At 41.4% G+C, this 23,040-nt stretch overlaps 1 protein-coding gene and 1 pseudogene across 2 annotated transcripts in view; both read right to left on the bottom strand.

The window, feature by feature from the left end:
• The window catches only part of ZNF738 (zinc finger protein 738), a 452,488-nt gene that overhangs the window by 339,899 nt on the left and 89,549 nt on the right, over positions 1 to 23,040 (bottom strand). The window lies entirely within an intron of this gene.
• Positions 11,761 to 12,076, bottom strand: LOC115892156 (annotated as a pseudogene).

Genomic DNA, 23,040 nt, shown 5'->3' with positions numbered 1-23,040 from the left:
GCACTTGGGAGGCAGAGACGGGCGGATCACAAGGTCAGTAGATCGAGAGCATCCTGGCTAACATGGTGAAAAGCTGTCTCTACTAAAAATACAAAAAATTAGCCAGGCGTGGTGGCGGGTGCCTGTAGTCCCAGCTACTTGGGAGGCTGAGGCAGGAGAATGGCATGAACCCGAGAGGCACAGCTTGCAGTGAGCTGAGATCACACCACTGAACTCCAGCCTGGGTGACAGAGCGAGATTCTATCTCAAAAAAAAAAAAAAAAAAAAGAAAGAAAGAAAATATTTGAAAACTAGGCTGTGTGGTGCCTCACACCTGTAATCCCAGCACTTTGGGAGGCTGAGGTGTGTGGATCACCTGAGGTCAGGAGTTCGAGATCAGCCTGACCAACATGGGGAAACCCTGTCTCTACTAAAAATACAAAATTTGCCAGGCATGATGGCACATATCTGTAATGCCAGCTACCCGGGAGGCTGAGGCAGGAGAATCGCTTGAACCTAGGAGGCTGAGGTTGCAGTGAGCCGAGATTGTGCCACTGCACTCCAGCCTGGGCAACAAGAACGAAACTCCGTCTCAAGAAAAAAAAAAAGAGAGAGAGAGAGAGAAAAGAAAATATTTGAAAACTTTTAAAAGAGAAAAACTTTAAATCTTTACATAAATTAAATTTAACAGAGTTTAATAGAGGATAGAATGATTTGCAAATCAGGCAGCCGGTGGATCCAGAGTAGGCTCAGAGAGACTCTAGCAGAGCCACATGATGAAAACAGATTTGTAGATGGAGAAAGCAAAGTGACATACAGAAAATGGAAGTGAGGTATAGAAACAGCCAGATTGGTTACAGGTTGGGATTTGCCTTATTTAAACATAATTTGAACACTTGATGTCCTTTTATTGGCAAAACCACAATTTTTGGTACAATAATGGAAGACAGTCTATGTATATATCCAGTTAGGTTTCAGTTTACTATGTTTAAAAAAACCTAGTGACCAAAGTTAAACAGAAAAGGGAGCAGCTTTAGGGATAATTAATTTAATAATCTCTCCCTTTTGATCATCTTCTCAATTTTGAGAGATAGACCAAAACTTTAGACATTGATATTATTCTGTCACCATCAAAAATGTACTTAGTTATTCTCAAATCCCACTGTGAAATAGCAGAACTGTAGCTTTTGTAAAGTGGAAACAAGGACTTCAGGTTATTATTACTTTTTTAAGGGTTACAGTAGAGGTGACCTCCTTGTGTTGAAATCTGCTGTTTTCAAAAGAGCAACCAAACCTGGCCTGTTTTAGGATCTACCTATTTCCTTACATTTTCAGCTTGATTATGTCACATTAACATGAGTGACTCCATTTGGTTTGGTTTGGTCTCTTTGGGCCTAATGCACAAGCTCAGTCCAGAATGATGGCCTTCAATAATTTTGTTTATAAAATTCCCCCCTTTTGGTTAAGTTCTCACATAGATAAGAGTATGACCAAAACTCAGTGTCTTAATGCCACTCTCAGTTTCCATTATTTTTAGTTTTTGTCCCTATCAGGTCATTCATAGGTTATGGTGTCCTCATGGTCACATATGCATTTGAGGTTTTGTGATTGCAATTAAAGAGAGACCATTTGACATTCTAGAAATAATCGCATGCAAACCTTTATAACTTTTGAGAGAATACACTGCAGTAGGGAGACTACTATTTTGACTGTAAGAAGGATAATAACAAGAGTTTCAAGTATGCTTTTTTTTTTTTTTAGAGACGGAATCTCGCTCTTTCGCAGAGCTGGAATGCAGTGGCGCGAGCTCGGCTCACTGCAGCCTCCACCTCCGCCTCCCGGTTCAAGTGATTCTCCTGCCTTGGCCTCCCGAGTAGCTGGGACTACAGGCGCGAGAACCACCATGCCCAGCTAATTTTTGTATTTTCAGGAGAGATGGGGTTTCACCATGTTGGCCAGGATGGTCTCGAACTCTTGACCTCGCGATCTGCCCACCTCGGCTTCCCAAAGTGCTAGGATTACAGGCGTGAGCCACCATGCCTGGCCTCAAGTATGCTTTTTAGCCAGGGTCTTATGAACCCTACCATCTAACATTAAATAGATCAAATAACTAGCTAAATTAATGGTCTCCTCATTTCAACCAAGCAGCCTATTTATTAATCTCCTACAACTGAATCTCTGTAATACCCGATGTATTTTTCCATGTGCAACTACAAGTTTTAGCAACTGCACAGATACTTCTCTGTTCATCCAGTAAGTAATCTAGAGAAATTCTATTATTTTGCACAACTTTAGTAAGAAAAATTAAAGTCTATTGTGTAATCATAGCCTTTACAATAGAAGATGCTATAAAGCCCTATGATGGGGAATAAATTTCTAACCACTGCCTCATTTACTGTAAACCATGGGGAACAAAAAGACCTAACAAATGATAGCCATTCAGAAGAGTAATGGTCTCCTGGCAATGCTCTATAATCTATTCTGAATAAGTTCTCTTTAACTTACGAATTAGGTTAACGGCAATGAACCAATATTCTGTTTCTGATATTATGAGGCAACATATGTCCCATTAAAATTTCTCACCCTCATTGGCCCTTTATCTTTTACTTATGAAGGCATAAGTTTGTTCATATATAATGTTGGCTGCAAAATCTACATATAAAAATGTACCCCATGAGTGCACACAAGAGGCCCCTTTTTATTTCTGTTGTTTGCAGACCCTTAAGAGAAAAACAGTAATCTAAGAGTGTTATGACAGCAGAGATGTCTTGATTTTTCATCTTGTGAAGAAAACGATCTACATCAATGCTGCCATCTGTTTTTCAAGAGAAACTTCCCGGTTTAACTTAACCTTAAGATCTCTGGCTGGGCGCAGTGGCTCACGCCTGTAATCTCAGCACTTTGGGAGACCAAGCGGGTGGATCATGAGGTCAGAAGATTGAGACCATCCTGGCTAACATGGTGAAACACCGTCTCTACTAAAAATACAAAACAATTAGCCGGGCGTGGTGGTGGGCGCCTGTAGTCCCAGCTACTAGTGAGGCTGAGGCAGTAGAATGGCGTGAACCCAGGAGGCGGCGCTTGCAGAACCCAGGAGGCAGAGCTTGCAGTGAGCCGAGATCGCATCACTGCACTCCAGCCTGGCCAGCAGAGCTAGACTCCATCTCAAAAAAAAAAAGATCTCCAATGGGCATACAATTGCAAGAGTTTGGAGGGCCTCTTCTCAGTTGTGAGGTTATCAACCCCAAGGTTCAAGGTCCTGAAGTCTTGCAGTGTAGATGGCAAGCAGACTCAGTAAGATTATAAAGGGTTTACTGTCCTCAGTCAGTAGACCATAAAAGTGTTGTTTACCTGGTGAAAATATGCTTCGCCATAATGCATTAAAGCCTTGCTGCATTTAGTCATATAAACTTCAGTAACAGAACACACATGAGATTCCATTATCTGGTACATAAGCCATCCAATGACAATTTTATAATAGTCAACACAGTTTTTCACGCTCAGTGAATCTGTCATCAATCTGCAATTACAAAAACAATCCTGTCAATTTAGTTCGATTTTCTCAATACTATTGTATCTGTAATACCTTATTTAACAGTTTTATAACTTCTCCAGTGAAATAGTTTTTTTGTTGTTGTTGTTTTCTTTTCTGAGACAGTCTCACTCTGTTGCCCAGGCTGGAGTGTAGTGGTGCGATCTCAGCTTGTAGCAGGACAAGCCTCAGACAAAACTCCTCAGACACCAAGTTAAAGAAGGAAGGGCTTTATTCGGCCAGGAGCTTCGGCAAGACTCACGTCTCCAACAACCGAGCTCCCTGAAAGCAATTCCTGTCGCTCACAACTCTAAGGAGGTCCGTGTGAGAGGGCCGTGATCAATTGAGCAAGCAGAGGGTACGTGACTGGGGGCTGCATGCACCAGTAATTAGATCTGAACAAAACAGGATAGGGATTTTCACAGTGCATTCCTATACAATGTCTGTAATCTATAGATAACATAACCGATTAGGTCAGGAGTTGATCTTTAACTACCAGGGCCAGGGTGTGGTGCTGGGCTGTCTGCCTGTGGATTTCATTTCTGCCTTTTAGTTTTTATTTCTTCTTTCTTTGGAGGCAGAAATTAGGCATAAGACAATTTGAGGGGTGGTCTCCCTTAAGCTCACTGCAGCCTTTGCCTCCTGGGTTCAAGCGATTCTCTGCCTCAGCCTCCTGAGTAGCTGGGATTACAGGTGCCCCCCACCACGCCCGGCTAAATTTTGTATTTTTAGTAAAGACAGGGTTTCACCATCTTGGCCAGGCTGGTCTTGAACTCCTGACCTCGTAATACACCCTTCTCGGCCTCCCAAAGTGCTGGGATTACAGGCATGAGCCACCATGGCTCCCAGCCGAAGTAAGTATGTTTATTATTGGAGACTTTTTCAGAGGTGTCCCATGAGCAAAACATATTTTTTAATATCCTTTAAGCTACTGTTATAACATCAGACTTTTCCCGTGAGAAAGCTTTTATTCTACAAGAAAATATGTATTAAACATGACAATTGAATAAAATTTCTGTATAAATGTTTAAATAGTTCCTCAGGTAGCAGAAATGTATATGAAGTTTTGATTGTCTTCTCAGATTATATGTTTGAGAGGAAAAAAAATGGTCCTAACCTATTTTAGTAATTAGGATAGTCACCACACACACACACACACACACACACACATTTAATTTATATTTAACTTAGATTATTGTTATTTTTATATATTATTATATATATAATGTTAATATTATATATTATAAAATTGTTATTATATATATAGTTATTATTATATATTATATATATAAAAACGGAGTTTTACTCTTGTTGCCCAGGCTGGGCAATGGCGTGATCTCAGCTCACCACAACCTCCGCCTCTCTGGTTCAAGTGATTCTCCTGTCTCAGCCTCCCAAGTAGCTGGGATTACAGGATGCGCCACCATGCCCAGGTAATTTTGTATTTTTAGTAGAGTCGGGGTTTCTCCATGTTGGTCAGGCTGGTCTCGAACTCCCGACCTTAGGTGATCTGCCGGCCTCGGCCTCCCAAAGTGCTGGGATTACAGGCGTGAGCCCCCGTGCCCCGCCAACTTAGACTATTTTTTATCTCTTCTGTGGCGAGTAATAAAATGCAGTGCTTTTGATAAACGAAGCTTTAAGAACTCAGGAATGAACAAGTCACTGCTGTCTAGGTTCTCCATGAGTTCACACTTATTATGTCCTCTTAAATATCAGGTTTGTTTCTTCAATTTAGGTACATAGCACTGATAACTGTGAAGTTATCTTAGATAATTTGCCTTGGAACACACAGTTTATTCAAATGGCATATCTAAAAAATTTCAGTACTGGCTGATTTAGTATAAAAATGTGGCAGAGTATTTTCTTTTCTTTCTTTTTTTTTTTTGAGACGGAGTCTTGCTCTGTCGTCGGGGCTGGAGTGCAGTGGCCGGATCTCAGCTCACGGCAAGCTCCGCCTCCCGGGTTTTACGCCATGCTCCTGCCTCAGCCTCCGGAGTAGCTGGGACTACAGGCGCCCGCCACCTCGCCCGGCTAGGTTTTTTTTGTATTTTTAGTAGAGACGGGGCTTCACCGTGTTAGCCAGGATGGTCTCGATCTCCTGATCTCGTGATCCGCCCATCTCGGCCTCCCAAAGTGCTGGGATTACAGGCTTGAGCCACCGCGCCTGGCCAAGGCAGAGTATTTTTTTTTTTTTTTTTTTTTTTTTTTTTTTTTTTTTTTTTGAGACGGAGTTTCGCTGTGTCGCCCAGGCTGGAGTGCAGTGGCGCGATCTCGGCTCACTGCAAGCTCCGCCTCCTGGGTTCATGCGATTCTCCTGCCTCAGCCTCCGAGTAGCTGGGACTACAGGCGCCCGCCACCTCGCCCGGCTAGTTTTTTGTATTTTTAGTAGAGACGGGGTTTCGCCGTGTTAGCCAGGAGGGTCTCCATCTCCTGACCTCCTGATCCACCCGCCTCGGCCTCCCAAAGTGCTGGGATTACAGGCTTGAGCCACCGCGCCCGGCCTGGCAGAGTATTTTCATAATGTACGATTAATTTTTGTTTTGCCTGGATTACTAGTTTTATTTTATATATATAATTTTTGAGACGGAGTCTCACTCTATGGCTCAGGCTGGAGTGCAATGGCACAATTTTGGCTCACTGCAACCTCCACCTCCCAGGTTTAAGTGATTCTCCCCTCAGCCTCTCAAGTAGCTGGGATTACAGGCATGCACCACTATGCCCGGCTAATTTTTGTATTTTTTTTCAAGTCTCTTTTTTTCCCATAAGTTACTGGGGTACAGGTGGTATTTGGTTACATTAGTATGTTATTTAGTGGTAATTTGTGAGATTTTGGCACACCCATCAACTGAGCAGTATATTTGTAGTCTTCTATCCCTCGTCCCCCTCCCACTCTTTCCCCAACATCCCCAAAGTCCATTGCATCATTCTTATGCCTTTGCATACGCATAGCTTAGCTCTCACATGTCAGTGAGAACATTCGATGCTTGGTTTTCCATTCCTGAGCTACTTCACTTAGAATAATAGTCTCCAATCTTATCCAGGTCACTGCAAATGTTGTTAATTCATTCCTTTTTGTGGCTGAGTAGTATTCCATTGTGTGTGTGTGTGTGTGTGTGTGTGTGTGTGTGTATGATATGATTCTGTCCTTCATCTTAAAGTTAGATAACCTGATGAAAATGTGATTAGGTGATGATCTTTCAGCGATGATTTTCCCAGGTATTATTTGTGCTTTTTATATTTGAGTGTCTAGGTCTCTGGCAAAACCAGAGAAGTTTTCCTCAATTATTTGTCCAATTATGTTTTCCAAACTTTTATATTTTTCTTTTTCAGAAACACCAGTTATTCTTAGGTTTGGTTGTTTAACGTAATCCCAGACTTCTTGAAGGTTTTGTTAATATTTTCTTTTTTTTTTTTTTGTCTTTGCTGGATTGTGTTAATTCAAAGATCTTGTCTTTGAGCTCTGAATTTCTTTCTTCTACTTGTTCAACTATAGTGCTGAGAGTTTCCAGAGCATTTTGCATTTTTATAAGTCTGTCCAATGTTTCCTGAAGTTCTGATTGTTTTTTCTTTATGTTATTTCCTTGCATATTTCTCCCTTCGTTTATTTTTTATTTTATTCATTTAATATTATTATTATTTTTGAGATGGAGCTTCACTTTTGTTTCCCAGGCTGGAGTGCAATGGCTCAAGCTTGGCTCACCGCAACCTCCACCTCCCAGGTTCAAGCGATTCTCCTGCCTCAGCCTCCCGAGTAGCTGGGATTACAGGCATGCTCCACCATGTCTGGCCAATTTTGTATTTTTAGTAGAGATGGGGTTTCTCCATGTTGGTCAGGCTGGTCTCGAACTCCCAACCTCAGGTGATCCACCCACCTCGGCCTCCCAGAGTGCTGGGATTACAGGCGTGATCCACCATGCCTGGCCTATTTTTTATTTTTTTTGAGACAGAGTGTTACTCTGTCACCCAGGCTTGAGTGCAATGGCACAATCTCAGCTCACTTCAATCTCCGTCTCCCGGGTTCAAGTGATTCTCCTGCCTCATCCTCCTGAGTAGCTGGGATTACAGGCATGCACCACCATGCCCGGCTAATTTTTGTATTTTTAGTAGAGACGGGGTTTCACCATGTTGGTCAGGTTGGTCTTGAACTCCTGACCTCGTAATCTGCCCATCTCAGCCTCCCAAAGTGCTGGGATTACAGGAGTGAGCCACCGTGCCCGGCCCTCCTGAATTCTTTTTCAGGTAAATCAGGGATTTATTTTTGGTTTGGATGGATTGCTAGAGAGCTAGTGTGATTGTTTGGGGGTGATAAAGAGCTTTGTTTTGACATATTACCAGAATTGGTTTTCTGGTTTCTTCTCATCTGGGTAGCCTCTGTCAGAGGAAAGGTCTAGGGCTGAAGGCTGTTATTCAGATTCTTTTGTCCCATGGGGTGTTCCCTTAATGTAGTACTTTCCCCCTTTTCCATGTATATGGCTTCCTGTGAGCCTAGCTGCACTAATTGTTGTCTCTCTTCTGGATCTAGCCACCCAGCAAGTCTACCCAGATCTACGCTGGTACTTGTGGTTGTCTTCACAGAGTCCTGTGATGTGAACTGTATATAAGTCTCTCAGCCGTGAATACCAGCACCTGTTCTGGGGCAGGTAGCAGAGGGGTGCAATGGACTCTGTGAGGGTTCTCAGCTTCGGTGGTTTAATGCTCTATGTTTGTGGTAGTTGGCCTTCTGTTGGGAGGTGGCACTTTCCAGAGAGCATCAGCTGTGGTAGTATGAGGAGAAACAGGTGGTGGGTGAGGCCCTGGAATTCCCAAGAGTATATGCCCTTAGTCTTCAGCTACTAGGGTAGAGAGGGAAGGCCCATCAGGTGGGGGCGGAGCTAGGCAAGTCTAAGCTCAGACTCTCTTTGGGTGGGGCTTGCTGCGGCTGCTGTAGGGGAAGTGGGTGAGGTTCCTAGGTCAATGAAGTTATGTTCCCAGGAGGACTATGATTGCCTCTGCTGTGTGATGCAGGTTGTCAGGAAAGTAGGAAAAAGCGGGCAGTAACAGGCCTCACCCAGCTCCCATACAACCCAAAAGCCCAGTCTAGCTCCCACCATGCATCCCCCAACAGCACAGAGTTTGTTTCCAGGCAGTGGGAACTTGCCACAGGCCTGGAAACTTGCCACAGGCTACAAGCTTCCCTGCTGAGAGAGCAAGCAGGACTTCCATGCCTCTGCATCTGTCAAGTCTGCACACCAGATTCATGCCCTCCTCTGAGTTCTGTCTAGGAAACTTCATGTTCAGTTGGAATTGTTACAAAGTTCAGCTGGAGGAAAAAAAAAAAAAAAAAAAATATATATATATATATATAACATTTTATATTTTATTTATTTATTTTTTTGAGATGGAGTCTCGCTCTGTCACCAAGGCTGGAGCGCAGTGGCGCAGTCTCCACTCACTGCAAGCTCCGCCACCTTCTCGGTTCGCGCCATTCTCCTGCCTCAGCCTCCCAAGTAGCTGGGACTACAGGCGTCCGCCACCACGCCCGGCTAATTTTTTTGTATTTTTAGTAGAGATGGGTTTTCACTGTGTTAGCCAGGATGGTTTTGATATCCTGACCTCGTGATGAGCCACCGCGCCTGGCCTATATTTTTAATAAAAGATTTTTTTTCAAATTTTCTGTTAACTAACAGATCTAAATATATTTAGCTTTTCTATATCTTATAAAAAGAAGATTCCAGTCAGGCATGGTGGCTCATAGTTGTAATCCCAGCACTTTGGGAGGACAAGACATAAAGTCTGTTTAAACCCAGAAATTTGATAGCAATATAGCAAAAGCCCATGTCTACAAAATATACAAAAATTAGCTGGGTGTGGTGGCCTGCACCTGTATTACCTGCTATTCAGGAAGCTAAGGTAGGAGGATTGCCTGAGCCCAGGAACTCGAGGCTGCAGTGAGCCATGATCCTGGGTGACAGAGTGAGATCCTTTCTAAAAAAATGCCAGGCTGGGCGCAGTGGCTCATGCTTGTAATCCCAGCGCTTTGGGAGGCCAAGGCGGGCAGATCACTTGAGGTCGGGAGATCGAGACCACCCTGACCAACATGGAGAAAATACTAAAAATACAAAATTAGCTGGGCATAGTGGTGCATGCTTGTAATCCGAGCTACTCGGGAGTCTGAGGCAGGAGAATTGCTTAAACCCAGGGGGCTGAGGTTGCGGTGAGCTGAGATTGCGCCACTGCAATCCAGCCTGGGCAACAAGAGTGAAACTCCATCTCAAAAAAACAAAAAAACAAAAAACCCACCAAAAAATGCCAAAGCATATAAACATAAACTTATGTGGGTATTTTTGGAAATTTTTGTTACTATTATTATTCTAATAGTTTGTGGGGTACAGGTGGTATTTGTTTACATAGCTTCTTTAGTGGTCATTTCTGAGGTTTTGTAGCACCCAGCAACTAAGCAGTGTACACTGTACCCAATGTGTAGTCTTTTAACCCTCACTCCCCTCGCACTCGTCCCCTTGAGTCCCTGGAGTCTGTTATATAATTCTTATACTTTTGAATCCCCATAGCTTATCTCTGACTTGTAAGTGAGAACATATAATGTTTGGTTTTATATTCCTGAGTTACTTCACTTAGAGTAATGGTCTTCAGGCCAGGCATGGTGGCTCACACCTGTAATCCCAGCACTTTGGGAGGCTGAGGTGGGCGGATTACCTGAGGTCAGCAGTTCAAGACCAGCCTGGCCAACATGGTGAAACCCAGTCTCTATTAAAACTACAAAAAATTAGCCAGGTGTGGTGGCATGCACCTGTAGTCCTAGTTACTCGGGAGGCTGAGGTGGGAGAATTGCTTGAACCTGGGAGGTGGAGGTTGCAGTGAGCCGAGATCATGACACTGCACTCCAGTTAGGGTGACGGGGTGAGACTCTGTCTCAAAAAAAAAAAAAAAAAAAAAAAAAAAAGAATAGTGGTTTTCAACTTTATCCAAGTTGCTGTGAATGTCATTGTTCATTTTTTTGTTTTATGGCTGAGTATTTCATTATATATATATATATATATATATATATCACATTTTCTTTATCTACTTGATAGCTGATGGGCATTTAGGCTGGTTCCATATTTTTACAATTGCAAATTGTGCTGCTATAAACATGTGTGTGCAAGTGTCTTTTTACATAATGACTTTTGTCTGCATGTAAATAGTAGTAGGATTGCTGAATCAAATGGTAGTTCTACTTTTAGTTCTTTAAAAAATCCCCTGATGGGATGGGCATGGTGACCCGTGCCTGTAATCCCAGCACTTTGGGAGGTCAAGTAGGGTAGATCACCTGAGGTCATGAGTTCGAGAGCAGCCTGACCAACAAAGTGAAACCCTGTCTCTAGTAAAAATACAAAAATTAGCTGGACGTGGTGGCGTGTGCCTGTAATTTCAGCTATTTGGGAGACTGAGACAGGAGAATTGCTTGAACTTGGGAGGCGGAGGTTGCAGTGAGCTGAGATCGTGCCACTGCACTCCAGCCTGGGTGAGGGAGCGAGACTCTGTTTAAAAAACAAAAAACAAAACAAAACAAAAAAACCTTGGCTGTTTTCCATAGTGATTGTATTAGTTTACATTACCACCAACAGTGTAAATGTTCTGGTTTTGATTTGAATTTTCCTGATAATTAGTGATGTTGAGCATTTTTTCTTTCCTTTTTTTTTTCTTCAGTATTCACATTTTTTATTTTGAGGTGTAAAATATATATGGCCGACACCGTTACTTTTATTGGCAGATAAAATAATTGGGATGTATAATAAAAAACTTGTACTTGACCTTTTATCAAGATTATCTGCCATCAAATTACCCATATCCAGGTTTCCATGAGCTTGCAATTTTCTTTCCACTTAATAGGGGTGCGTATTAGAAAGCCCAGTTGATAACATTTTTATTTAAAACAAAAACAAAAACAAAAACAATCAGCATAGTCAAGTTGTCTTAGTCTTTTTTTTTTTTTTTTTTTTTTTTTTTGAGAGGGAGTCTGGAGTGCAGTGGCTCGATCTCAGCTCACTGCAAGCTCCGCCTGCTGGGTTCACGCCGTTCTCCTACCTCAGCCTCCCGAGTAGCTGGGGCTACAGGCACCTGCCACCACCCCCGGCTAATATTTGTATTTTTTAGTAGAGGCGGGACTTCACCGCGTTAGCCAGGATGTTCTTGATCCCCTGACCTCGTGATCCACCCACCTAGGCTTCCCAAAGTGCTGGGATTACAGGCGTGAGCCACCGTGCCCGGCCTCAAGTCTTAGTCTTAAGAATTTCTGGATTTCCTTTTTGGAAGAGGTCAGGATCTTTCCAAGACCTGGGTCCTTGAATATTCTTCAAACCATGAAAAATAGAGTCCTTTATTTTCTCATATTCTAACTCTAAAGATACTTTATTCGCTTTAAGGTTTTTTTCCAACTCGGGATCAGTTTTAATCTTCACAGCATCGTATTACATTTGTGAAAACTCACAAAGACCAAAGGAACCTCCAACAATTAGCAACAACATGGGGACTCTGTAGCAGAGTCTTGTTCCTACACAAAGCACACATTACCACAGGTGCAAACATGACTGAACTCTTCCATTTGCTTAGCACTCCAAGCAGGCCCAGTGCTGACTCCCAAATCTCAGCAACCCAAGCTCTCCAGAGGAGTACATCCTTGACTCACCTTCTTTCCTTGGTTGTTTGGCGTTTGGTCCTTACTGATAGGTTTCCAAGCATTTTTATTTATTTATTTATTTTATACATTTGTTGGTCATTTGTATATCTTCTTTTGAGAATTGTCTATTCATGTCCTTCACCCACATTTTCAGGGGATTTTTTTTTTTTCTTGCTAATTTGTTCAAGTTCCTTGTAGATTCTGGATATTAGTTATTTTGTTGAATGCATTGTTTGTGAAGATTTTCTCCTATTCTGTGGGTTATCTCTCTTTACTCTGTTGATTTTTTCTTTTGTTGTGCAGAAGTTTTTAGGTTAATTAAGACCCATTTATGGATTATTTATTTATTTATTTATTTATTTGCATTTGCTTTTAGGTTCTTGATTATAAACTCTTTGCCTAAGCCAAGGTCCAAAAACGGTTTTTCTGATGTTACCTTCTAGAATTTTTATAGCTTCAGGTCTTAGATTTAAGTCTTTGTCCCATGTTAAGTTGACTTTTGTATAAGGTGAGAGATGAAGATCCAGTTTCCTTATTCTGCATGTGGCTTGTCAATTATCTCAGCACCATTTGTTGAATCGGGTGTCCTTTTCATAGTATGTTTTTGTTGACATTGTGAAAGATTAATTGGCTGTAAGTATTTGGCTTTATTTCTGGGTTTGCTATTTTTTTTTTTTTTTTTTTTTTTGAGACGGAGTCTCGCTCTGTCGCCAGACTGGAGTGCAGTGGCTGGATCTCAGCTCACTGCAAGCTCCGCCTCCCGGGTTTATGCCATTCTCCTGCCTCAGCCTCCCGAGTAGCTGGGACAACAGGCGCCCGCCACCTCGCCCGGCTAGTTTTTGTATTTTTTAGTAGAGACGGGGTTTCACCGTGTTAGCCAGGATGGTCTCAATCTCCTGACCTCGTGATCCGCACGTCTCGGCCTCCCAAAGTGCTGGGATTACAGGCTTGAGCCACCACGCCCGGCCCTGGGTTTGCTATTTTGTTTCATTGGTCTACGTACGTGCTATTTTTATCCTATTACCATGCCGTCTTGGTAAATATTGCCTTGTGGTATAGTTTGAATTGGGTAATGCTGTGCCTCCAGATTTGTTCTTCTGACTTAGTCTTGCTTTGGCTATGCGGGCTCTTTTTTGGTTTTATATTAATTTTATTTATTTATTTATTTATTGAGACAAAGTTTTGCTCTTGTTGATCAGGCTGGTGTGCAATGGCGCGATCTCAGCTCGCTGCAACCTCCGCTTCCCAGTTTCAAGTGATTCTCCTGCCTCAGCCTCCCGAGTAGCTGGGATTACAGGCATGTGCCACTATGCCCAGTTAATTTTGTATTTTTAGTGGAGATGGGGTTTCTCCATGTTGGTCAGACTGGTCTCAAACTCCAACCTTAGGTGATCCACCCGCCTAAGCCTCCCAAAGTGCTGGGATTACAGGCGTGAGTCACTGAGCCTGGACTTCCATATAAATTTTATAATTGTCTTTTTTTTCTTTTTTTCTTTTTTCTTTTTCTTTTTTATTTTTTTCTTTTTTATTTTTTATTATACTTTAAGTTCTAGGGTACATGTGCATAACGTGCAGGTTTGTTACATATATATACTTGTGCCATGTTGGTGTGCTGCACCCATCAACTCGTCAGCACCCATCAATTCGTCATTTATATCAGGTATAACTCCCAATGCAATCCCTCCCCCCTCCCCCCTCCCCATGATAGGCCCCGATGTGTGATGTTCCCCTTCCCGAGTCCAAGTGATGTCATTGTTCAGTTCCCATCTATGAGTGAGAACATGTGGTATTTGGTTTTCTGTTCTTGTGATAGTTTGCTAAGAATGATGGTTTCCAGCTGCATCCATGTCCCTACAAAGGACGCAAACTCATCCTTTTTTATGGCTGTATAATATTCCATGGTGTATATGTGCCACATTTTCTTAATCCAGTCTGTCACAGATGGACATTTGGGTTGATTCCAAGTCTTTGCTATTGTGAATAGTGCTGCAATAAACATACGTGTGCATGTGTCTTTGTAGTAGAATAATTTATAATCCTTTGGGTATATACCTAGTAGTGGGATGGCTGGGTCATATGGTACATCTAGATCTAGATCCTTGAGGAATCGCCATACTGTTTTCCATAATGGTTGAACTAGTTTACAATCCCACCAACAGTGTAAAAGTGTTCCTATTTCTCCACATCCTCTCCAGCACCTGTTGTTTCCTGATTTTTTAATGATTGCCATTCTAACTGGTGTGAGATGGTATCTCATTGTGGTTTTGATTTGCATTTCTCTGATGGCGAGTGATGATGAGCATTTTTTCATGTGTCTGTTGGCTGTATGAATGTCTTCTTTTGAGAAATGTCTGTTCATATCCTTTGCCCACTTTTTGATGGGGTTGTTTGTTTTTTTCTTGTAAATTTGTTTGAGTTCTTTGTAGATTCTGGATATTAGCCCTTTGTCAGATGAGTAGATTGCAAAAATTTTCTCCCATTCTGTACGTTGCCTGTTCACTCTGATGGTAGTTTCTTTTGCTGTGCAGAAGCTCTTTAGTTTAATCATATCCCATTTGTCAATTTTGGCTTTTGCTGCCATTGCTTTTGGTGTTTTAGACATGAAGTCCTTGCCCATGCCTATGTCCTGAATGGTACTACCTAGGTTTTCTTCTAGGGTTTTTATGGTATTAGGTCTAACATTTCAGTCTCTAATCCATCTTGAATTAATTTTCCTATAAGGAGTAAGGAAAGGATCCAGTTTCAGCTTTCTACTTATGGCTAGCCAATTTTCCCAGCACCATTTATTAAATAGGGAGTCTTTCCCCATTTCTTGTTTCTCTCACGTTTGTCAAAGATCAGATGGCTATAGATGTGTGGTATTATTTCTGAGGACTCTGTTCTGTTCCATTGGTCTATATCTCTGTTTTGGTACCAGTACCATGCTGTTTTGGTTACTGTAGCCTTGTAGTATAGTTTGAAGTCAGGTAGCGTGATGCCTCCAGCTTTGTTCTTTTGACTTAGGATTGTCTTGGCAATGCGGGCTCTTTTTTGGTTCCATATGAACTTTAAAGCCGTTTTTTCCAATTCTGTGAAGAAACTCATTGGTAGCTTGATGGGGATGGCATTGAATCTATAAATAACCTTGGGCAGTATGGCCATTTTCACGATATTGATTCTTCCTATCCATGAGCATGGTATGTTCTTCCATTTGTTTGTGTTTTCTTTGATTTCACTGAGCAGTGGTTTGTAGTTCTCCTTGAAGAGGTCCTTTACATCCCTTGTAAGTTGGATTCCTAGGTATTTTATTCTCTTTGAAGCAATTGTGAATGGAAGTTCATTCATGATTTGGCTCTCTGTTTGTCTGTCACTGGTGTATAAGAATGCTTGTGATTTTTGCACATTAATTTTGTATCCTGAGACTTTGCTGAAGTTGCTTATCAGCTTAAGGAGATTTTGGGCTGAGACAATGGGGTTTTCTAAATATACAATCATGTCATCTGCAAACAGGGACAATTTGACTTCTTCTTTTCCTAACTGGATACCCTTGATTTCTTTCTCTTGCCTGATTGCCCTAGCCAGAACTTCCAACACTATGTTGAATAGGAGTGGTGAGAGAGGGCATCCCTGTCTTGTGCCAGTTTTCAAAGGGAATTTTTCCAGTTTTTGCCCATTCAGTATGATATTGGCTGTGGGTTTTCATAAATAGCTCTTATTATTTTGAGGTACGTTCCATCAATACCAAATTTATTGAGTGTTTTTAGCATGAAGGGCTGTTGAATTTTGTCAAAAGCCTTTTCTGCATCTATTGAGATAATCATGTGGTTCTTGTCTTTGGTTCTGTTTATATGCTGGATTACATTCATTGATTTGTGAATGTTGAACCAGCCTTGCATCCCAGGGATGAAGCCCACTTGATCATGGTGGATAAGCTTTTTGATGTGCTGCTGAATCTGGTTTGCCAGTATTTTATTGAGGATTTTTGCATCGATGTTCATCAGGGATATTGGTCTAAAATTTTCTTTTTTTGTTGTGTCTCTGCCAGGCTTTGGTATCAGGATGATGCTGGCCTCATAAAATGAGTTAGGGAGGATTCCCTCTTTTTCAATTGATTGGGATAGTTTCAGAAGGAATGGTACCAGCTCCTCTTTGTACCTCTGGTAGAATTCAGCTGTGAATCCATCTGGTCCTGGACTTTTTTTGGTGGGTAGGCTATTAATTATTGCCTCAATTTCAGAGCCTGCTATTGGTCTATTCAGGGATTCAACTTCTTCCTGGTTTAGTCTTGGAAGAGTGTAAGTGTCCAGGAAATTATCCATTTCTTCTAGATTTTCTAGTTGATTTGCGTAGAGGTGTTTATAGTATTCTCTGATGGTAGTTTGTATTTCTGTGGGGTCAGTGGTGATATCCCCTTTATCATTTTTTATTGCAACTATTTGATTCTTCTCTGTTTTCTTCTTTATTAGTCTTGCTAGCGGTCTGTCAATTTTGTTGATTTTTTCAAAAAACCAACTCCTGGATTCATTGATTTTTTGGAGGGTTTTTTGTGTCTCTATCTCCTTCAGTTCTGCTCTGATCTTAGTTATTTCTTGCCTTCTGCTAGCTTTTGAATGTGTTTGCTCTTGCTTCTCCAGTTCTTTTAATTGTGATGTTAGAGTGTCAATTTTAGATCTTTCCAGCTTTCTCTTGTGGGCATTTAGTGCTATAAATTTCCCTCTACACACTGCTTTAAATGTGTCCCAGAGATTCTGGTATGTTGTATCTTTGTTCTCATTGGTTTCAAAGAACATCTTTATTTCTGCCTTCATTTCATTATGTACCCAGTAGTCATTCAGGAGCAGGTTGTTCAGTTTCCATGTAGTTGAGCGGTTTGATTGTGTTTCTTAGTCCTGAGTTCTAGTTTGATTGCACTGTGGTCTGAGAGACAGTTTGTTATAATTTCTGTTCTTTTACATTTGCTAAGGAGTGCTTTACTTCCAATTATGTAGTCAATTTTGGAATAAGTGCGATGTGGTGCTGAGAAGAATGTATATTCTGTTGATTTGGGGTGGAGAGTTCTATAGATGTGTATTAGGTCCGCTTGGTGCAGAGTTGAGTTCAATTCCTGGATATCCTTGTTAACTTTCTGTCTCGTTGATCTGACTAATGTTGACAGTGGAGTGTTGAAGTCTCCCATTATTATTGTATGGGAGTCTAAGTCTCTTTGTAAGTCTCTAAGGACTTGCTTTATGAATTTGGGTGCTCCTGTATTGGGTGCATATATATTTAGGATAGTTAGCTCTTCCTGTTGAATTGATCCTTTTACCATTGTGTAATGGCCTTCTTTGTCTCTTTTGATCTTTGATGGTTTAAAGTCTATTTTATCAGAGACTAGGATTGCAACCCCTGCTTTTTTTTTTGTTCTTTATTTGCTTGGTAGATCTTCCTCCATGCCTTTATTTTGAGCCTATGTATGTCTCTGCATGTGAGATGGGTCTCCTGAATACAGCAGACTGATGGGTCTTGACTCTTTATCCAGTTTGCCAGTCTGTGTCTTTTAATTGGAGTATTTAGTCCATTAACATTTAAGGTTAATATTGTTATTGTGAACTTGATCCTGCCATTATGATATTAACTGGTTATTTTGCTCGTTAGTTGATGCAGTTTCTTCCTAGCCTCAATGGTCTTTACATTTTGGCATGTTTTTGCAATGGCTGGTACCGGTTGTTCCTTTCCATGTTTAGGGCTTCCTTCAGGGTCTCTTGTAAGGCAGGCCTGGTGGTGACAAAATCTCTAAGCATTTGCTTATCTGTAAAGGATTTTATTTCTCCTTCACTTATGAAACTTAGTTTGGCTGGATATGAAATTCTGGGTTTAAAATTCTTGTCTTTAAGAACGTTGAATATTGGCCCCCACTCTCTTCTGGCTTGTAGAGTTTCTGCCGAGAGGTCTGCTGTTAGTCTGATGGGCTTCCCTTTTTGGGTAACCCAACCTTTCTCTCTGGCTGCCCTTAAGATTTTTTCCTTCATTTCAACTTTGGTGAATCTGGCAATTATGTGTCTTGGAGTTGCTCTTCTCGAGGAGTATCTTTGTGGTGTTCTCTGTATTTCCTGAATTTGAATGTTGGCCTGCCCTACTAGGTTGGGGAAGTTCTCCTGTATGATATCCTGAAGAGTGTTTTCCAACTTGGTTCCATTTTCCCCCTCACTTTCAGGCACCCCAATCAGACGTAGATTTGGTCTTTTTACATAATCCCATACTTCTTGCAGGCTTTGTTCATTTCTTTTTCTTCTTTTTTCTTTTGGTTTCTCTTCTCGCTTCATTTCATTCATTTGATCCTCAATCGCTGATACTCTTTCTTCCAGTTGATCGAGTTGGTTACTGAAGCTTGTGGATTTGTCACGTATTTCTCGTGTCATGGTTTTCATCTCTGTCATTTCATTTATGACCTTCTCTGCATTAATTATTCTAGCTATCAATTCTTCCACTCTTTTTTCAAGATTTTTAGTTTCTTTGTGCTGGGTACGTAATTCCTCCTTTACCTCTGAGAAGTTTGATGGACTGAAGCCTTCTTCTCTCATCTCGTCAAAGTCATTCTCTGACCAGCTTTGATCCGTTGCTGGCGATGAGCTGCGCTCCTTTGCAGGGGGAGATGCGCTCTTATTTTTTGAATTTCCATCTTTTCTGCCCTGCTTATTCCCCATCTTTGTGGTTTTATCTGCCTCTGGTCTTTGGTGATGGTGACGTACTGATGGGGTTTTGGTATAGGTGTTCTTCCTGTTTGGTAGTTTTCCTTCTAATAGTCAGGACCCTCAGCTGTAGGTCTGTTGGAGATTGCTTGAGGTCCACTCCAGACCCTGTTTGCCTGGGTATCAGCAGCAGAGGTTGCAGAAGATAGAATATTGCTGAACAGCGAGTGTACCTGTCTGATTCTTACTTTGGAAGCTTCCTCTCAGGGGTGTACTCCACCGTGTGAGGTGTGGGGTGTCAGACTGCCCCTAGTGGGGGATGTCTCCCAGTTAGGCTACTCAGGGGTCAGGGACCCACTTGAGCAGGCAGTCTGTCCGTTCTCAGATCTCAACCTCCGTGTTGGGAGAGCCACTGCTCTCTTCAAAGCTGTCAGACAGAGTCGATCGGGTCTGCACAGGCCTCTGCTGCTTCCCCTGTTTTTTTTTAGCTGTGCCCTGTCCCCAGAGGTGGAGTCTACAGAGACAGGCAGGTTTCCTTGAGCTGCTGTGAGCTCCACCCAGTTCGAGCTTCCCAGTGGCTTTGTTTACTTACTTAAGCCTCAGCAATGGCGGGCGCCCCTCCCCCAGCCTCGCTGCTGCCTTGTGGTTAGATCGCAGACTGCTGTGCTAGCAATGAGGGAGGTTCCGTGGCCGTGGGACCCTCTCGGCCAGGTGTGGGTATAATCTCCTGGTTTGCCCGTTTGCTTAAAGCTCAGTATTGGGGTGGGAATTACCCAATTTTCCAGGTGTTGTGTGTCTCAGTTCGCCTGGCTAGGAAAAGGGATTCCCTTCCCCCTTGCGCTTCCCAGGTGAGGCGATGCCTCGCCCTGCTTCAGCTCTCGCTGGTTGGGCTCCAGCAGCTGACCAGCACCGATTGTCCGGCACTCCCCAGTGAGATGACCCCAGTACCTCAGTTGAAAATGCAGAAATCACCGGTCTTCTGTGTCGCTCACGCTGGCAGTTGGAGACTGGAGCTGTTCCTATTCGGCCATCTTGCTCCGCCCCTTTTTCTTTTTTTTTAGTTCTGTGGAGAATTGTTATGTTATTTTGATGGAGATTACATGGAATTTGTAGATTGTTTTTGGCATTATGGTCATGTTCACAATATTCACTCTACCTATCCATGAGCATAAAATGTGTTTACATTTGTTAGTGCCATCTGTAATTTATTTTAAACCTGTTTTGTGTTTACCTTGTAGAGATCTTTCATGTCCTTGGTTAAGTATATTCCTAATTATTATTATTATTTTTGCAGCTGTTGTAACAGGGCTTGAATTCTTGACTTGATTCTCAGTTTGGTTGCTGTTTGTGTATAACAGTGCTACTGAGTTATATATATTGATTTTGTATCCTGAAACTTTACTGAATTCATTGATCAGATCTAGGAACTTTTTAGATGAGTCTTCAGTGTTTTCTAGGTGTAATATATCATCAGATGATACCATGCAATCAGTGAACAGTCACAGTTTGACTTCCTCTTTATCAACATGGATGCCCTTTCTTTTTCTTGTCTGAATGCTCTGGCTAAGACTTCCAGTACTATGTCGAATAGAAGTGGTTGAAAGTGGGCATCCTTGTCTTGTTCTAGTTGTCAGGGGTAGTGCTTCCAACCTTTTCCCATTCAGTATAATGTAGGCTATGGGTTTGTCACAGATGGCTTTTATTACCTTAAGGTATGTCCCCTCCATGCCAATTTTGCCGAGAGTTTTAATCCTAAAGCAATGCAGAATTTTGTCAGATGCATTTTCTGCATCTATTGAGATAATCATGTGATTTTTAAAATAATTATATTTATATGGTATATCACATTTATTGACTTGCATATGTTAAACCATTCCTGCATCCCTGGTATAAAATGCACTTGATCATGGTGTATTATCTTTTTCATATGCTGTTATATTTGGTTAGCTAGTATTTTGCTGAGAATTTTTCATCATCTACATTCATCAGAAATACTGATGTGTAGTTTTTTTTTTTTTTTTTTTTTTTTGTCATGTCTTTTCCTGGTTTTGTTATTAGGGTGATACTGGCTTGATGGAATGATTTAGAGATTTCCTCTTTATCTTTTGGAATAGTTTCAGTAAGATTGGTATCAATTCTTCTTTGAATGTCTGACGATAAAATACATCTGTGAATCCATGTGCTCCTAGGGTTATTTTGTTGGCAATTTTTATTACTGTCTCAATATGGCGACCTTTTTTCAGTCTGTTCAGAGTTTCTATTTCTTCCTGATTTAATCTAGGAGGATTGCATATTTCCAGGAATTTATGCATCTCCTCTAGGTTTTCCAGTTTGTGCACAGAGATATTTGTGGTAGCAATTCAATAATCTTTTGTATTTCTGTGGTATTGCCTGTAATATCTTCTATGTTTTTTCTAATTGAGCTTATTCAGATCTTCTCTCTGTTTTTCTTGGTTAATCTTGCTAATGGTCTATCAATTTTGTTTATCTTTGCAAACAACCAGCTTTTTGTTTCATTTATCTCCTTGTGGAGTTTTTGGTTTCAATTTCAGTTAGTTTTTTTTTTTTTTTTTTAAAGGTGCTTTGCTCTTGTTGCCCAGGCTGGAGTGTGCAGTGGTGCAATCTCAGCTCACTGCAACCTCCAACCTCCGCCTCCCAACTTCAAGCAATTCTCTTGCCTCAGACTCCAGAGTAGCTGGGATTACAGGCTCCCGCCACCATGCCCTGCTATTTTTTTTTTTTTTTTTTTTTTTTTTTTTTTTGTATTTTTAGTAGAGAGGGGTTGTTGGTCAGGCTGGTTTCGAACTCCTGACCTCAAGTGATCCACCCACCTCGGCCTCCCAAAGTGATATGATTACAGGTGTGAGCCACCGCTCCCAGCTCAGTTAGGTCTTCTCTGATCTTTATTTCTTCTGTTCTGCTGAGTTTGGATTTAGTTTGTTTCTGCTTCTCTAGTTCCTTAAGGTGTGACCTTACATAGTCTATTTGTGCTATTTTAGACTTTTTCCTGTAGGCATTTACTGCTATAAACTTTTCTCTTAGTACCGCTTTTGCTGTATCCCAGAGGTTTTGATAAGTTGTGTCACTATTGTCATTCAGTTCAAAGAGATTTTTAATTTCCATCTTGATTTCATTGTTTATTTAAAGATTATTCAGGGCCAGGTGCAGTGGCTCATGCCTGTAACTAACCCTAGCACTATGGGAGGCCAAGGCGGGTAGATCACTTCCATCCTGGACAACACGGTGAAACCGCGTCTCTACTAAGAATACAAAACTTAGTAGGGCATGGTGGCTTGCACCTGTAGTCCCAGCTACTCGGGAGGCTGAGGCAGGAGAATCACTTGAACCTGGGAGGTGGAGGTTGTAGTAAGCCGAGATTGCATAAATGCACTCCAGGTTGGGCACCAGAGTGAGACTGTCTCAAAAAAAAAAAAAAAAAAAAAAAAAAAACCCTTCATGAGCAGGTTATTTAATTTCCATGCATTTGTATAGTTTTAGGATTTTTTTGGAATTGATTTTTAATTTTATTCCATTGTGATCTGAGAGAGTAGTTGATATAATTTCAATTTTTTGTACTTTATTGAGACTTGTTCTGTGGCCTATCATATGTCTATCTTGGAGAATGTTCCATGTGCTGATGAATAGAATGTATATTCTGCAGTTGTTGGGTAGAATGTTCTGTAAATATTTGCTAAGTCCACTCATTTAAGGCTTTGGTTATCATTACTGTGAGGAAAAAATTTTCTGGGAAAAAATGTTGCATTTCCCTAAAATAAAAAACATGCCATGTACTGAATTGAGGCAAAAATAAAAAGATCTATGGTCTCATCCATCCCACCCAAGGATTAGGGCTTTAATTCATTTTTTGGAATATTAAAATCTGTATGATCATATCTTGAGAGAGTTTTCCACCATAAAACAAAAAACAAAATGGTGCCATTATTCTGAAACACTGAGTTAGCATTTTGGTGCAAATATGTAGTATTTATTTTGTTTCTATTTTTATTTTTTTTGAGACAGAGTCTCGCTCTGTCACCCAGGCTGGAGTGCAATGGCTTGATCTTAGCTCACTGCACCCTCCGCTTCCCAGGTTCAAGCGATTCTCATGCCTTAGCCTCCCAAGTGACTGAGATTATAGGTGTGAACCCTTATGCCCTGCTAATTTTTGTATTTTCAGTAGAGAGGGTTTCACCATGTTGTCCAGGTTAGTCTCCAACTCACGACCT

The sequence above is a fragment of the Rhinopithecus roxellana genome, chromosome 12 (genome assembly GCF_007565055.1).
Source record: "Rhinopithecus roxellana isolate Shanxi Qingling chromosome 12, ASM756505v1, whole genome shotgun sequence".
NCBI classification, from domain to species: domain Eukaryota; kingdom Metazoa; phylum Chordata; class Mammalia; order Primates; family Cercopithecidae; genus Rhinopithecus; species Rhinopithecus roxellana.
This window is presented reverse-complemented; position numbering and strand designations above follow the sequence as displayed.